The sequence below is a fragment of the Megascapheus bottae genome, chromosome 7 (genome assembly GCF_031878675.1).
Source record: "Megascapheus bottae isolate mThoBot1 chromosome 7, mThoBot2.hap1, whole genome shotgun sequence".
NCBI lineage: Eukaryota > Metazoa > Chordata > Mammalia > Rodentia > Geomyidae > Megascapheus > Megascapheus bottae.
The window spans coordinates 42,686,577-42,704,443 of record NC_143515.1 but is presented as its reverse complement, the minus strand read 5'-3'; positions in this window follow the sequence as shown (position 1 = coordinate 42,704,443).

Sequence of the window (17,867 nt, the reverse complement as noted above, 5' to 3'; positions counted from 1 at the left end):
TTCTTCTGCCTGAGTTGATTCCCCTATTCACTCTGCAATGAGTCATTCTGCTAAACACCCTCTGGATATTTTCCTTCATTCTTGCTGAAAATGCTTTAAATCTACACACATACACCCCTGCCCCCTACACACACAGTAGCTAGGAGATCTAAACTGTGCCAAGGCAGAGTCCACTGCAAGTAAAAAGATGTATGGGGATTTCTATTGAGCAAGTAGGACAGGAGCTGCTGGGGTAGACCTTCTCTGAGGGAAGACAAAGTCAAGGAAAAACACACCTTCTTCATTGGAGGAGAGTCTCCTAGCAGGGTGAGATGTTCTAAGCGAGCCTTTGTCTGGTTCTCTGGGAGCAAGAGTTACACCAAGAGTTCTACTCCTTCCTAAACCCTGATAAAATACTGGAAGGCAACTGCCCTGGGTTCCTCCTCTGTTGACGCGTTTAGTGTGGTATTTGTACATAAGAGGACTACATTTGAAGCAGCAATTGTGGTTAAAGGAGGCAGGAACAGGGAGGCCAGGACTCAGCTCATTTCAGGAAGCAAATAAGATTAACCACAGCACAGAGAAGGGAATGGCAAAGCACGAGGAAGACTCAGGGAGCAAGCACCTGCCTGATTCAAGCTGCAGGGGCACATTAGGGAGTGGGGAGAAATTAGGCTAGGGAAGGAGGGTGGGGCCAGCTGATGGAGAGCCTTCAAGACCAGAGGCAGAGGTAAGAGGGAGATAGAGCACTCACACATATTCAGAAGCTAAACCCTGTATGTCTGTGTTCTCAGGTTTGTCACGAGGGAGAGCACTGAAATTCTATCAAATCTCTATGATTGTAAATGCCCGGTTGGAAATGTGTTCTTTCATCCAGTTAATCTGCTTTGTTTCCATGCTTGGGTTTCAGCTGTTTTTCAGGTTTGGTTTGAGTAAATATTATGAGGATGAGAGTGCATGCTAGTTTTTGTAGATTGTTGGTTGTATTGCTATGATGTACATGTTACACTTACGGAGAGGAGAATTCTGGAGACAAAGAAGTGAAGGATGCTTTTATACAAACTTGGTAGCAAATAGATTCTTTGGCACCCTCACTGAATCAAGAGTTTTTGCTGTTTCCTTTCTCTGACAACTTGAACATATAGCTTGTTTCCAGCTATACTACCTTTGTAGCTCTAGAGCATTTTATAACTGAACTGGTCTCTTAATGGTTCACCTTCTTCACTGAAATCAAGTTATATAGTGAAAGCAATCTAGTCCTTCTTTGCTTGGTGAGCAAAACTCAGTAGAGCTAAAGAGAACAAGGATGGAGGAGGAAAGGACAAATTTATTTCATGCAGCTCATTTTCCTCAGTTTCCCCACTCGGGCAGGAAAGCCAGACTTAATGATGCTTATGGGGAGATTTTCTTCTTAGTATCTGTAAAACCCTTGCAAATTAATTCAAATCAAAGACAGGAAAAAGAACAATGTAGAAAGGAAAGAAGAGATGAAGGGAAAGAAAGAAAAACTACTCATTGTTTTAGGTCATCCATTTAGTCTTGTGGAGACAGCTTCTAACTGGTTTCATGACCACTTAAAACATGGACCCCACCTGTTGCACACACCCTTCAAATTGGCTTTGAATTTTACTACATTTTCTAAGTAATAAAATTCTCTTATTCATACAGCATGCTCTCCAGGTATGGCATGAATAGTACAAGCTCCATGTCTTCTGGCACTAGTTCATTGTCAGGAGGTGTTCTATTGTAGATGGATTATATTTTATAGGTGATTTCCTTTTTCCAAAACACATGTCTCCAGTGCCTCGTCTCCATAATAAAGGGACAAAGGCTCAGTCCACAGTCATTTAGGAGGAGCCAGTGAGAACTTGTACAATGCAGAAGAATCAGGACATCCCTCCATGCAGGTCTCGAGAAGAATTTTTAAGATGCTGTATCATAATAATGATTGATCATTATGTTTTCTAAAGTGAGAAAAATTAAAATTTCTATATACTTTTATGATCATTTATTATAACACCAGTGCAAAATATTTTTTATTCTAGGTATCCATACCTGCTTATAGTACTGATGGTGATAATAATAGTGGTAGATAGTTATATTTTATAGTCCTTAAATTCCAAAGGCCCTTAAGCATCTCCTCTCATCATCATCATTATAGTAACTCACAGATAATTATATACCAACAGTCTGGGCATGCAAGTGACAACACTTGCCTATAATTTGACTCATTTATAATGGGAAGTTTGGTGGTTCAAATCTTAGCAAGGATGATGGTGAGGAAATGTTCCATGTCAACAGGGACAGAGATCACGATCTCATGGAGAAAGGAAGGCTGCAATGACGAAGTCAGTGTCACAGCTCAATGGGGGAATAAATCTGGCTGGCCATTTGATTTGGATTCTGAGTCTGTCTCCATTTCAAATATTCTCCTCTTTAGACAGTGTTGACTTGAACAAGAGAAATCTATTTCTTCCCCGTTCTGGGTGGTAGATGACCATGAACAAAACATTGATAAGGTTGACTTCTTCCACAACTCCTCTCCTAGATGGCCATCTTCTGCATGAATGGCTACCTGGTCATCCTTCGGGTGCAGTTGCATTCGGATCATTCGGATCTTTTCTTCTGGAGACACTAGTCCACTGGATTAGGATCCACCCTAACAACATCACTTTAACTCTTTAAAGACTCCAGTTCCAAATGCAGTCACCTCAAAGGTGCCAGGATTTGTACATTAGCATAGCAAGGTACAATTCAGTCCATAACAGGTGCCATTTCAAATCTAGTTTCAGATGCCATGCACTATGGGAATGATACCTGTCATCCCTTCCACCTAATCTTCAACCAAAATTTGTCATTCCAGTTAAGGAGAAATAAAACTCTTCTTGATGAATCTCCCATGGCTCTTGGCCCATGGTTTTCTTTCAAGGTTCTGCCAAAGTCACCTCCTCCGAGAGGCCTTCCTTGGCTCCAAAAATTAATGTCCTGCACTTGATCCCTGTCACATCGCCTGGTTTATTTTCCCATAATATTTATCACCATCCTGCCATTATCTTGTTCGCCAACTTCTTCATTTATGCAGATTCTTCCTTATCTTGTTCCAAGATAATAGATATCTCAGCTTACTGCTAGCTATATCTAAGAACTTAGCACATAGTAGGCTTCAAGTGTGTTTCATGAATGACTGATATTAGAAGATAGCCAACAGATTTTTCTAAAACAGAAAGATGCAGTCCTCCCGAGAGAAAGATTATTCATCTCTTTCCCAAGAGATTTCCATGGGGGCCTTCATTTCATAGTGAATGTTCCAGAGGCTCCTTAGCCAAGGCTCAGAAGCCAGATTTTGTCAACACTCAACTGACAAATCTGTCACTCAAAGGAGGACATATATTATACCAAGCTCACCAAGCTGAAGTACCAAAGAGAATGGATTTATAGTAATTCACACTGAAAAGATGACTGTCACAGAAATGGGATGTTTACAGTGCGAATGGCCAGCACATCTTACTCATGTAGCTAAGCCAACAGGGAGGCCAAATATAATTTTGAAGTTACAGAGTTCAAGTGGACACCAAGAGTGGAAGTGGAGTAATTGCATATTAATCACCTCTCACTGACTGCTTTGTTCTTCAAGTAGAATGTTTTTCCAATGACACTGGCAGACTCTGTCCAGTGGAAAAGCCTCTTGGTGAATACTTGCAAAATAAAGGAGAACATTTGCCTCAAGGACTTTCCTTTACTAAAGTTCCTGGCCTCTTTACTAAAGTTCCTGGTTCTGTCTCATCTTCTGGCACAACGAAGCCTTCTTGCTTCCGGTGTGTTACATGTGGCTCTGTGTGGTCAAGTGTTAGCTAGGAAATCAGTGTACATTTTTCTCCTGATTCATTTCAAGACCTTAGCTCTTAGAGGGCAATCACTTATCTCATTCTAAGCCTCAAATGTGGCTTGGAAGTCCAAAAAGTACATAGTACAAGGTAGTCAACATGCAGTCATTCAAAACTGCATATTAAGACCCCTCTATGTGTCAGGGAATGGGCATGTCATGGTAAGCCGCATCAAGAAGGTCTCTTTCCTCCAAGGACCCACTCTCCAGTGGTGGTGAAGAACCATGAACAAATCAACAGCAAAAAAGCCAAAAACACTGGGGAGCCAATCGTACTATGATTTAACAATTTTTTTTTTCAAAAGAGAGCTGGGCACTAGTGGCTCATGCCTCTACTCCTAGCTACTTAGGAAAATGACAACTGAGGATTGCAGTTTGAAGTCAGTCTGGGCAGTAAAGTTCAAGTTCCTGAGATATGTATCTCTAACTAACCAGCAAAATGTCAGAAGTGGTAGAGTGCTAGCCTGAAACAAAGAAGGCTAAGGGACAGCCCTCAGTATTGATAGTGATGTGTGTGTGTGTGTGTGTGTGTGTGTGTGTTATGAAAAATGACCTCCCTTCTTAGAAGTAGTCAATGAAATGCAAAATAATAGAAGGAAGTAGATGTACACAAGTCTAGAAAAGCAGTCCCTGAGGATACAGCAAGCACAAAGGCCTCCGTGCAGAGCACAATTGATCAAGGGTGCAGCAAGCAGGCCAAGGAAGTGGGAGGAGAAGGATAAAAAGGGAGACTAGCTTAAGATGTCTTCGCAAACACTTGAGATTGTATATAAATCAATTAAAAGACAAAAGGAATGAAGGCATGACTTAACTGGTAAAGCAACTGTCTAGCAAGCATATGCCCTAACTTCAAATTTCAGTACCACCAAAAAAAAAAGAAAAGAAGAAAAGAAAGAAATAGTTCTAGCTCTAAGGAACCCTGACTAACACAACATCCAAGAAGGAAAAGCCAGAGAGGGTTTTAGGAAGAAGCAGAAAACAATTGGCATAAAATCCAGGAGGCTGATGATGTGGTGTCATGGATGTTAAGAAATAAAATCATTCCAAAGAGAAGGCATACTGAGCATTGTTATGCATGCCTGTCATTCTAGCTGCTCAGGAGGCAGAGACCGAAGAATAAGGTCCAAGACCAAAGCCAGGCAAAGCCATGAAACCCTATCTAAAATAAACTAAAGCAAAGGGCTGGGTATGTGGCTCAAATAGCTTTGTGCATTTTTGAGCTTCCGGTGAGAAAAATAGATCGTTCAGAGAAAACATAGAATTGGAGATAAGCAAGGAAGTCCACTCTGACTGAAAAGGAGCAACAGAGATATAACTGGCTTTCTAAAACAGTGGGCGCTGTAAAGAAAGGGCTAAGAAAGAGTAGAATTAAAGCAGAATTTCAGAAGGCTAGCCAAGCATTGGGTGTGCAGAATAGCTGGAGAGGAGTGTTTGCGGGGAGGAACGTGACCACGGCAAAACCCAGGAGAACAGGATTGACTGCTTTGGTATGTATGAGGAGGGACCAGGTAGGACAGAGACTCTGTCCTTAGAATGGGACTTTTGCGTATCTACCTCTTCCTTTAAGATTTTTGTACTCCTTTTTAGAGAACATGGAAAACAAAGTATTTTTTCGGAGTTTTATTCAGTTTGTAAGCTCTCGGACAAATCAACTTTTATGCCCATCTTCCCTGCAAACAGTTTATCCTTGGGTCATTCATTCATTTAGACAAACCAACATGGACATAGACTAAGGTGCTCTGCTGTCCAGAGGAAAAAAAATAGGATCCAAATTACTTTTGACTAAAATCAATAAGGAGGAGAAGGGTGAGGAGGCGAGATACTAGACCATGAACTACTCCTATAAAGCCACGGGACGCTGACCAGAAACCTCCAAAGTCAGGCAGTATCCACACCCCTATGTGTCCTTATTATAAACCATCTACTTGCAAAGTAATGCCACAGAAAAGTACTGAATTTCAGTAAAGGCAATAAGGTTTCTGAGAAGAGGCTATAATTTATAAATCAGGAATAAAAACAGGACACATAACCCCTTGGAAATAAACAAAAAAAATACTATTTTTGTTTGCTTGGGGATTCGGGTCCATGATTTCACCTGTGTCTGGCTCGAGTCACACGTGGCTACAGAGACAATCCGAATGTCCAGGCTATGTGGCAGGTCCTCTTCAAATGCATAACTAATACATGTCCTTGGGTCTGTTCTTACCACACTAGAGCCAGAAAGCTGGGTGATGGTTCTATAAAGTCAGACCATTCTCCAATACATTCAGAGAAAAAGGCTGGACTGGAGGAGTTTATTTTGTCTCGCCCAGCAGTTTTAGAATCACAAAGCATTCTAGGGTCCCTAGGAAAATAAAGAAAATAGAATGTATCCGATTGCTGCCCCGGCTGGGGAAGCAAATCCCCAAATCATACAAAATGAGGAAGGATTTGGTTTCATTAAAGCAGCCACTGGCATTTGGCCCCTGAAGATGAAAGGGAAAGCCCCTTAAACAGGCTCGAACCTGAGCTGAATTTCCAGACAAGTCCCCAGGGTGCCAGGATTGGTTTAAGTGAAGGTGTATATATCCCTGTCTTCTTAGAGGTCTGAAAAACCAGAGCAGTGACAATACAATTATCCCACTCTCACCAAAAAGATGGCAGTAAGGGACCAAAATGTTAGTTTCTAGAGACACACTGTGATTGGATGCAAATAACATCCATGTACTTGCGACCTTACTTTACTGATGAGGAAGCGGAGGACACGGTAAAAATCAGCAGCCTATGGACATTCACATAAGTGTCAGACCCAGCTGTAGTGGTGCATGCTTGTACAGGGAGTGATGCAGCTCTAGAAACCTGGCAGTTCTATGTCCAAAACCAAATTCTATGCCCCTTCTACCACTTAACAGAAAAATTAGTGTTTCCAAGTCAGTGGGTCAGACCCTTGTCAAGTCTAACCTTTCATGTCATCATAAATCAGGCTCTTTGGCCTTTGCCTTGAGTTTAACAAAGTTTATGATCTGCTTCTCAGAAGCTGATGTTCAGCCTTAGAGTTTGGGTTAAGAACTTTTTTACTTGTGTTCTTTTCTCCAGAAAGGACAGCTGTTCTGTCAGATTCTACAAGGGTACAAAAAGCAGTCAGAAATGGCACACATACACACATGTGAGCACATGAATGCAAACACACACACACACACACACACACACACACACACACACACACACACACACACACACACACACGATGCCCTAAAAAGAAATAGCTTTCACTTTGAGAGGTCACTACTCTGTTGTGGTACCAAAATTTTTAGCACTGACCTAAAAGAAAAAAGACAAAGAAGCAAATGCCAAAACCAAAAGCAAAAGCAAAAGAGGAAGGAAGAAAGGAGGGAAGGGAAGAGAAGGGAAGGGAAGGGAAGGGAAGAGAAGGGAAGGGAAGGGAAGGGAAGAGAAGGGAAGGGAAGGGAAGGGAAAAGGCAACAGGGAGGAAGACTAACTGTACTTACCAAACATACTATATCCTCAAATTTTACAAAATCACCAGATAACATGATGGAACTATGTCTGACATCCTTATAATAAAATAGACTAAACCTTCATCCTATAGAACAAAGTGGTTCTGTAGGAGGTTGCAACTGTGCTGTCCAAGCACTTTCCTGGACTTTCTACTAAGAGAGCAAAGTGTCCATTTCCAAATTCTCAGACCATATTCTCTCGGGGACATCTTGTATCTGCTCTTGGTCACAAGAAAAGTCACACAAGAACGTGCATAATACTTGCAAAGCCTGCCTCGAAAGAGAAATAGCTGTGCTCTGGAAGTTAGATGCCAGTCCTATAGCTGTTTGTTGCAGGGTTGAAGGACTTTCTGAAAGGATCAGACTCCCATCTACTTGGGTGAATAAGCAGTTCTGATCCTGCAAAACGGAAGTTTATCTCAGGTTTCTACCTGAAGCAATTCTAAGTACCCACCGAAAACTTTTCATTGGTTTAAAGAACTCTTAAGAATTCCCATCTGTTCTCAGTGTTCTCTCCCTGTGAACATTCCTGAAATCAAAGCAACACTCTGGTTAGTCAGAAGATTTCCAATTCTGCAGGAATGCTTCTTTTTCTCTCCTGATATCGCCCATCTTCCTCATTCTCAAATCACCACACACCACCAAGAACAGCAAGGGCACAAAGACAGAGTTGCCATCCATCCAACACAGTTTCAGTCTGTGTGGAACAGGGGTTGAGGGGGTGGGGAGGGAAGGAGAGCAGAGTACCCGGGACAAGGAGCTTTTCCATGCTTGACTCCTTCAGCCTGCTGTCTGACAAGGCTTTACAGAAGACCCTCTGGGTCTGGCTCTCTTGCATGGTGTACATATCAAGAGGTGATTCCAAGAGACTTTTTCACCAGGGCTTTCTGAGTGTCTCCATGCTTGGAGGGGATGCACTTGACATTTGGCTGCCATGCTGTTTTGAGCATATCTGACTTTGCACAGGATGTGGATATCAGAATGTACCTGTCACAGGTATCAACCTCTCTGACAGGTACAGATCTGGAGAGTGGTCACAACTTGCTGTTCCTCATTGCAAATGCCTTTTTTGGTGACCTTTTATCTGCAGATGGGCAGGTGCAGCCTCTACATGTTAATGTGTCCCTTGATATTCCAGGGGCTTCCCTTCAGCATCAGGGCTGCACAATGAGAAGTTGTGAGACACTGGGCCATGAGAGCTATTCTCCCTACAACCATGGGAAGCAGGCTGAGAAATGGCATTGACTTTTTCCAGCTATTCAAATACCAGTAGACCAAGCCAGTTACTCGTTGCTCAAGCCTGTAATCCAAGCTACTCAGGAGACTGAGATCTGAGGATTGTGTTTTGAAGACAGCCAGGGCAGGAAAGTCCATAAGAATCTTCTACCCCAAAATTGGAAGGGGAGCTGTAGGCCAAAGTGGTAGATAGAACATTAGCTCAAGGACAGCGCCTAGACCCCGAGCTCAAGAGCCATGACTGACCAAAAAAAAAGAAAAGAAATACAAGTACCAGTAGAGTATAAAAGGTATAAAAGTTAGTACTAGTACTTTTCTATAACAGGTCTTTGATCCATTTTGGAGTTGATTCTGGCACAGGGTGATATAGAAGGATCTAACTTCAATTTTCTTCTCAAACATAGCCAATTCTGCCAGTACCATTTGTTGAAGAGGATGTCTTCCTTCCTGCGTTTGGCTCCTTCAAATATTAGGTGGCTATATTTAGATCTATGGGTTCATTTCTGTGTCTTTTATTCCATGGATCCTCAGGCCTATTAGTACGCTAGTACCAGACTGTTTCTTATTACTATAGCTTTGCAATAGAGTTTGAAGTTTGGTATTGATATATCTCTAGCACTGTTCTTCCCACTAGGAATTGTTTTTACTATTAGTGATATTTTATTCTTCTATGTGAAGTTTTGGATTGCTCCTTCTATATCACTGAAGAATATTGTTGGGACTTTGATTGAGTATTGAATTTGTAAATAGCTTTGGGAAGTATTGCCATTTTTGTGATGCTAATCCCTCTCATACAGAAGCATGGAAATTAAATCTGCTTTAATTTCCTTTCTCAGGTTTTTAAAGTTTTCATCATAGAGGTCCTTCACATCTTTGGTTAATTCCTAGATATTGTGCAAATAGAGTTGCTTTCTTGATTTCAGCCTCAATTTTCTCTAACAATTCTCAAAGAAACAACAACACAACTAATAAATAGGTTTTATAAAGACTCAGAAAAAGAAGCAAGACTGGCCAATAGGCAAATGAAGAGGGGTCAACATCTCTGGCTATGGGAGAAATACAAATCAAGATACCATTGAAATTCCATCTCACTCCAGTTAGAATGGCTATTATCAAGAAATCTAATAACAGATGCTGGCAGGGATGTGACCAAAAGGGAACACTACTACACTGTTGGTGGGAATGTAGACTTGTCCATCCACTCTGGAAAGCAGTGTGGAGGTTCCTCAAAAGACTAAACATAGAGCTTCCCTGTGACCTAGAAATTCCACTCCTGGACATTTATCCGATTGACCACAAACCAGGCCACACTTTAGCCACCAGCCCATGTTCATAGCAACCTAGTTTGCAATAGCTAAGATATGGAATCAACCCAGATGCCCCTCAGCTCATGAATAGATCAAGAAAATATGGTATCTATACACATTGTAATTCTATGCTTTCATCTGAAAGAAATATATATTGTCCCATTTGTTAGGAAATAGAGACTTAGGGGAAAATATATTAAAAGAAGTAAGCCAGACTCTAAGAAACATAGGTTGCATAGTTTTCCTCATTTGTAATAATTAGAATATAGCTATAAATCTACAAATAAACCCAATGGATAGTAAAAGACAAGAATTACACTGGGACATGATAAATTAAACAGGGCTCTAAATATTCACACAGTGAATCCAAAGGAAGGCATTCTTAGGAGAGAATCACAAGGGCTCAATAGCTATGTGCATACGATCATAGAAAATGGTGATTATTGCAATGAACTACAAGAAGCAGAAATAAAGGGTTTTTTATTACACTATCTGTGGTTCTTTATTTTCTCTGCTTTTTCTCTACTGTTGCTATTTTTTATCTCTGTACTCTTTGTCTTGTATATAAGTTTATCTGATTTGGGGAAGGGAAGGGGAAGCACAGAAATGGTGGGACAAAGGGTGAATGCATTCAGTACTGACACTAAACATTATGTTGGAAAGGAACTATACAACTTGAGGGAAGGAGGGCCAGGAGGGAACAAATGGAAAAATGAGGGAGAGGATGACACTGTTCAAAAAGTAATGTACTCAATACCTGACTCACATAACTGCAATTGCCTTTACAAGATAATGGATGAGGCATCTACAAAGGACACTAATTTTATTCATGAGGGAAGACAGTCTTCTCTCTCTTAATAGTTAAGAATTCCGATTTCAGCATATAAATAAGGAGTGCACAGATACTAAGTCCACAATAAAATACACCTTCTTGTTAAGCTCATGTGGAACAGTCACCCAAACACACTAAATTATAGCTGTTACATAACATATATTCTGAGACTACAAAATATTACAATAAGTCAAGCTGGAAACCCACAAATATTGAGAGTTTAAGTATCTGACTTCCAGTCAGGACAAAATACATTTTAAACTAAAATAATGAGAAAATATAGCTCCTCAAAATTTGTAGGATGCAGCAAAAGCAGTGACTATAGGCCAATTTATGGCATTGAATGAACATATTAGAAAATGAGAAAGACTGAAAGTCAATAATCTAAGCTTCCATTTTAGGAAAATAGACAAATAAGGGCAATTTAAGCTTAAAATAAACACAAACAAATTAAAACAAAAATCTTTGGATGTTAAAATAGGAAAACAGTATAAAGAGAAAAAAAAACAAGTTCTTTGAAAGACAAATTAATAAAATGCCTTAGATGAACTAAGAAAAAAGGAACAAAAACACAAATGTCAATAAATAACAAAGAAAAAATTAAACATCTATATGCAGAAAAAGGAAATAAACTCAGACCTTATGTCCCTCACAAAATTTTATTCAGAATAAATCATGGTCCTACATCTATAATGCAAAACTATAAGACATCTGAGTCTGGATTTGGTAAGGATAATACATAAAATATATTATTCTTTTTTTTTGCCAGTAGTGGGGCTTGAACTCAGGGCCTGAGCACTGTCCTTGGACTTTTTTCAAGGCTAGAACTCTACCACTTGAGCCACAGCACCACTTCCATAAAATATATTATTCTTGAAACAAAAAAACTATAAGGTAAACTTTGTTAAAAATAACTTCTGCTTAGTTCAAGACACTACTAAGAAAATCAATACACAATTAGGCTTGGATAGGCTACTTATTAGATTAATATCAAGCCTATTCTAATTAAGGGGATAACCTATAAACACATTGAGCCAGTAACCCTCAAAACTGTCAAATTATCCAAACCATGAGAGGTCTGAGAACCTATTACAACCTAGAAAATACTATGGAGATAGGGCAACTAATGAAGTTGGGTGCTGGATGGGATGCTGAGACAGAAAGAAGACATGACAAAAGAAAATCTGGATAAAGGCTTTAGTTAAAAATAATCTCTCTAAAGCCAGGCATGGTGGCTCATTCCTGTAAGAAATGAGGCTGAGATCTGAGGATCAAGGTTCAAAGCCAGTCCAGCACAAAGGACCTGAGACTCTTATCTCAATTAACCTCTAGAAAACGGAAGTGGGGCTTGACTCAAGGCTAGGGTATTAGCCTGGAGATGAAGAGCTCAGGGACAACGCCCAGGCCCAGGGGTAGGTAGGGCAGTAGCCTTGAGGTGAAGAGCTCAGGGCCAGTGCCCAGGCCTAGTTCAAGCCCTATGACCCACAAAATAATAGTAGTAGTAGTAATAATAATAATAATATTCTCTCTATATTGGTTCCATTACTACAACAAGCACACCCCCCAATGTAAGATATGACTATTAGTGGAAACAAGGCATAAGGTATATTTAAACTCTCCAACTTTCCCGTAAATCTAAAAGACAAAGCCTTTTGTGGATTTTCTCTACATGAGTAATTCTTACAGTATATTTACTAAAAAAAAAAATAGAGTAAATAAATTAAGGGACTTGAAATAATCTATACGTTTTCCCATAATAAAGATCTTGTCTGTAAGAAAACCAAAATTGTATTGCCTGTTTGTCTATCATCAAGGTGACAATTTGGATAACTCCTTACACATTTATTTATTTTTCTATTAGTTGGCATTTCCTGTAACTCATGCAGTCTACAAATGATTAGTCCATTTTGGTAATAATGTCTGAAGGGGTAAAATTAGAGAAGGAAGAAAATGTAAGACAGCAGGCTGTGAGAAGCTGCTGTCTTAAAAATCAGTGAGAAAGAATTCAAGACCAGCTGGCTTCTCTTCTTTCTTTCTTTGGTTAAACAGTTCATGTCATATTTTCCCATTTATTTTCTTGGTATTCCTCCCATATAGTTCTCTGTTATTTTTTATGTCTTGTAATTGGGGTTTCCCCCCTTTATCTCCTCCCTTTATCTCTGACACACTGAACCCAATTATGAGTTGGATACACATGAGATTCTCGTGTTTTTTGTTTGTTTGCTTTTCGTATTGGTAAAAACAGGATATGCTAATATCATCATTTGGGTGTGATCTAAATGACTGGTTGTCCACTTTATCTTCTTCTGTATTTCCTCTGTACCCACCAGACTTTTCTAGACTCTGCTTTTGTCTGAAGGATATCTGTGGCCTTGAGTAGGCTTAGCATTAAATCCTTAGACTACCCTACCTCCCTCCTATGACGGAATCTGTCCTCAGCCTGCTGTGGCCTGGCTTTTGATTGAGCTTGGAAATATGGAGAAGCCAAGTGGTTCCAAGCACAGCTGAAGACCTTTCATCACTTTGTTGAAGAGTTAAAATGCTAGTAGGCCCGCATTCAATATTTGTTGAATGGATAAATATATGAATTTAGAAGGCACTGCTTAGAAACCATTATGATGTTTCACTGATGTGTAACTTGTATAAATTCCTAGAATAATTGCATTTTCAAGCTGCAGAAAGACATCACCAAAAAGAAAAAGAAAAATCTTCCAGCCAAACCCTTTTATTTCCTAAGTAAGGAAACTAGCTCAAAGAGGCCAATTAACTTTCGTAAGGTCATACAACTGGTTGAACCATAAGGCTGAACTCCTTTTATTCTTAGCCACTTTCTTCTTAAATTCATTATGTAGTAGTTTAATAGTATGTATGTATTTGAGGGGGTTCACCCTAGTGAATCCCTAGAGAATCCTTAGGCTCCTTGTCTCTCAAAGCATTGTTCCTGACTATTCTTTCTTTTTCTCTGTCATTTGCACTTAATGCAGATACACTTGTATATGCATGATTTTTCTTTTTCCCTCCTCACCCTCAGTGATGCCACTGCAAATTTGAAGAGTTAACCTTGTGGTCCATTATACCCTACTCCCGAGAAACAGGGACAGAACAGCCCTTCCTATAGCTTAAGAAAAAATAATACCCAAATTAAATCAGCAAACATAATTGGTTTTTATAAATCATGCCTTTTTTGGGGGATCAGATGTTAACTAGAGATACAACTAGTTCAATTAACAATCTCATAAGAAACCCAATCCCAATGTATACCTGGCATAAGGTGACCTCCAGAAATGTTGCTTTCCCTACATAAATGAATATCCACTGGCTCAAACAATGTGGTTAATGTGGTTATTCCTACTGTAGTCTTCATCCAAGGATTTAATTCTTGTTCAAATGAACTGTCTTCTCACAAAATCTCCAGGAGAAAACAAATGCTTCCTGAAAGAATCACTCATACTTCAGTTTGCGCAGTATAACCAGGACAGAATACTCTTCCAGTCCAATTCCATCCCAACGTGCACAACTGCATACTCCATCTATACTGTTAATGCTAGTTCTCAGGAGTAAGAAAGTTTCTAAACTCTGTCATATTCAAAATTATTCCAGCACTAATTTTCTTCCCAATGAAAACATTCCTTATTTTAGTGTCCAGAAATTACTCTTAAAATACAAAGCAATTTCTATCATTGCAGCCAGGAACCTCTTAGCAGCTTAATAATTCTGGGTCACAGGACAACTCAGTTTTGATAGGACTGATGACTTCATGGTATGGAACAGAATGAAAGCAGTGCTACTAGTAGCTTTAGGTCGCCAAAGACCATCAAAAGGGTGCTGGGAAATTCTCCTCAACATTCCAAACAGTTGATTGACAGGCCCTTAGGTACAACATGCAAGGGGTTAGGGTGTCAATAATAGTAGCTCCTCAAATAATAATGGGCAGAATGAGTTGAAAAATATTTTCTGGCCTCAAAGAGTTTCTAATTGCTGGAAGTATACAAATAATGATTAGATAGTCATACCAATAGAGGAATTTGAAAAAAGGGTAATCTAATGCAGGGAATAACCCATGAGTAACCCATGAACATAAGAGTTATAGAGATTTGCAATAGAGCAAAACCTTGATACATAAGGCCATATAGTATGACGCTAAATGAAAGGATCTCTAGGATATAGAAACATAAGCCATATAATGAATGATTGTTGTTCTTAAGGTACTATGTTATCTCTCATCTCTTTTGCTGTCCCTTGGTTATCTCATATTGTTACAGTATCTCACTTTGTTACCTGATATATTGGATATATTTGTATTTGGTTATTTGAAATTGGATAGGGAACAGGGGAAAACAAGATGAGGGTTGGGGGTGGGGGGAGGGAAATGGGGACCAAGACATGTGAAAGGGTATCAATGTATGGGAATTAATGCACCATCTATCTGGCAAATATCATGTAACCCTTCTATTAATTACAATAAAAATATATGAAAAAATATATTTATCATATGACCAAGCAAAAAAAAGAGTTATAGTTAATATTATGGAATAAAGTGGAATGGAATGGAATATTGGAAAATTTCAATGTATTACACCCAAGAATACATACTGCTTTGCATAACTTTCAAGTCCTTTGTATATTCATATGTGTAGATGCCTGTGGATGCCTAAGTATAACATGCAAATTTTGTCAAGAAAGGTAAACCACTTATTTAAATGACTTGAGAAACTACAATTTTATTTATCCATCTTGCCACCCCATGTTTTTTAGCCCTACCACCCAGGCCATAGTACTCAATAATTGTTATGTACAGAGTCAAGTTGAAATAGGAGAATCTTGGTATCTCAATAACATTGCCAAAGTATTCTGAATTATCTATCCATAGTAGTTGACTTGCTCAAGGCCACCCAACTGCGAAGCACTTATGTCAAAATTTTTTTATTAAAGAATGTATTAACATTGATTTTTACATCATATTTCAAATGTCATGTTTAACAAACAAGTATTTAAGAAGGGAATCTCTGGATACAATCACTGTCACTTAGGTTTTAGAACATAATTAAAATTAAGCATCAATCTACGTGATAAAATGTTATGTCCATAGAGTAGGTCCACAGAGTGAATTTGCAGTACTCTTCAGACGTTTAATAACAGACCAAAAAATAAATAAAAGTTACCAAAAAATGTAGCCAGCTAAAAGCCAATTCAGGTAGGCTCTTTAGAAATGACAATGGCTTCCATTGTATTTATTAAATAAATAGAACTTTGAATCATATAATCTAAAGTGTCAAGATCCAAATACCCATCCCTGTATTACTTAAAGAGCTTTATAAAAAGATAGATTCCCAAGCTCCATTCTCAAAGAATATGACTGAAGGCATCTATTTGTAAAGTCCAGTGTTAACACATAGGCCAGTCTGAAAACCATAGAGCTAATCACATTCTGAAATTTAAAGTCTCATAGAATCTGTAACTGGGTAGCAATAGATTTCATGCTGTAGACCAATTACAGATGTCACCTGATGGGTCAACAGGGATAGATTCTAAACATTGTCTTAGCTTGAGCAGATGGAGCCATCTGAAGAAGGATCAATGTCTGTTTTGGATGGAGGAGGTAGAAAAACAACTATCATGATCCCACCCATTCCTTTTCCCAGTCCTGAGTGACCTAAAACATGCATTCAATGAAATAGGACTGACCCATAACCAGGCTTCATCTTGCCTACTATGTTGCTTCATTTACAACAATTTCTATTGCTTATAATAAGGCTTAGCAGAAATGCTGCCTTTCATAGTGTTTCTAGCTGGTACATGGCAGAAAAGCCAACATTTACTTTACTTGAAAAATTAAGGCAAGTCTGCCCTAATTGCTCCTACTCATTAATGCTTCTGCCACTTTAAAAGGCAGGTCAAATATTTTATTCCATTATTAGCTATAAAATTTTAAATACTGAACTCCCTTGGGATTTTTTTAATTGTTCTATGCTAAAAAAAAAACAATCCTTGTACAGTTTTTTAATTGGATTTAACTCATATAAAAGAATATGGAATTGATACAAGATCTTCTCTTGATCTTCTCTTGAGAATAAGTTATAAGTTTTGATGAAAAAGCTAAGAATGATTTTTTAAAAAAAGAAAAAGAAAGCGGTGCCTTAAGAGAAAACATCATCCAGGAGGAAGAAATAAACAAGAAAAGGAGGGTGCCTGTAGAACCAAAGGAAGCTATCTGCTTCCCACATGTGACTAAACAGCTCTGTTAGAAAATATAGCCCCTTCAAACTGGAGGCCTAGGCAACTGACTTGTCTGACATCAGCTTCTCAATAAAACATGGACTCATAATGTTTATCTCTCAATATTGTTTAGATAATTAATAGAGAACAAAAACAACCTCGTGTTTCAGTAAGGTGATCGTGAAGGTCCTAGAATAAAGTATTCCCTTAAGTGTGTGGTAAGGATAGGTTCTAGAACCTTCCTCCACCTCCACCTTCATCCTTCCCACTTCCTACCCCATGCTTATTCAAAACCAAAGATGAGCTTGTCATGTAAAGCTGTGCTATTTGCATACAACCTCCACATATCTGCGCGTAGACTTTAAATCTAAATTAAACACATCATATATAGCTTGTATACTGTATTGTTTAGGAAATAATGGCATGAACAGAAGTTGTCCATATTAGTATAAGCAGAATTTTTTTTTTCAAAACTTTTCCATGAATGGCTGAATCTGGGGTCATGGCTATGTACATTCTATATTCTGAGTTTGGGCAAAAACCTCTTGTGAAAATTCTAACGAGAAGTGTGTTCAACTCAGAACTTGGTCAGAACTGAGACTGCAGCAGTCATCCCAGAAGAAAGCCAAGCGTTGGAGACACCAAACGTATGGGCTAGTCAAAGAGTGCAAGAACTCAGAGGGGGAGGACATGAGAGTTCAGATGGCAGCATTGTCCTTTACAGACAAGGAAACCCAGGTCACCTCAGGAAGTATTACTACTAACCCAGGTCTGGGTGGCACCTTACAAAACTGTGCTTCTAGTACTGGAATGTTCCCCCAAGTAGATCAAACACAAGGCTTTATGGGAAACAAAACATTTTGACTTCATTCCATCTCCCATGTCCTGTGTGTCTACCAAATATTTGCAGTAAGTAC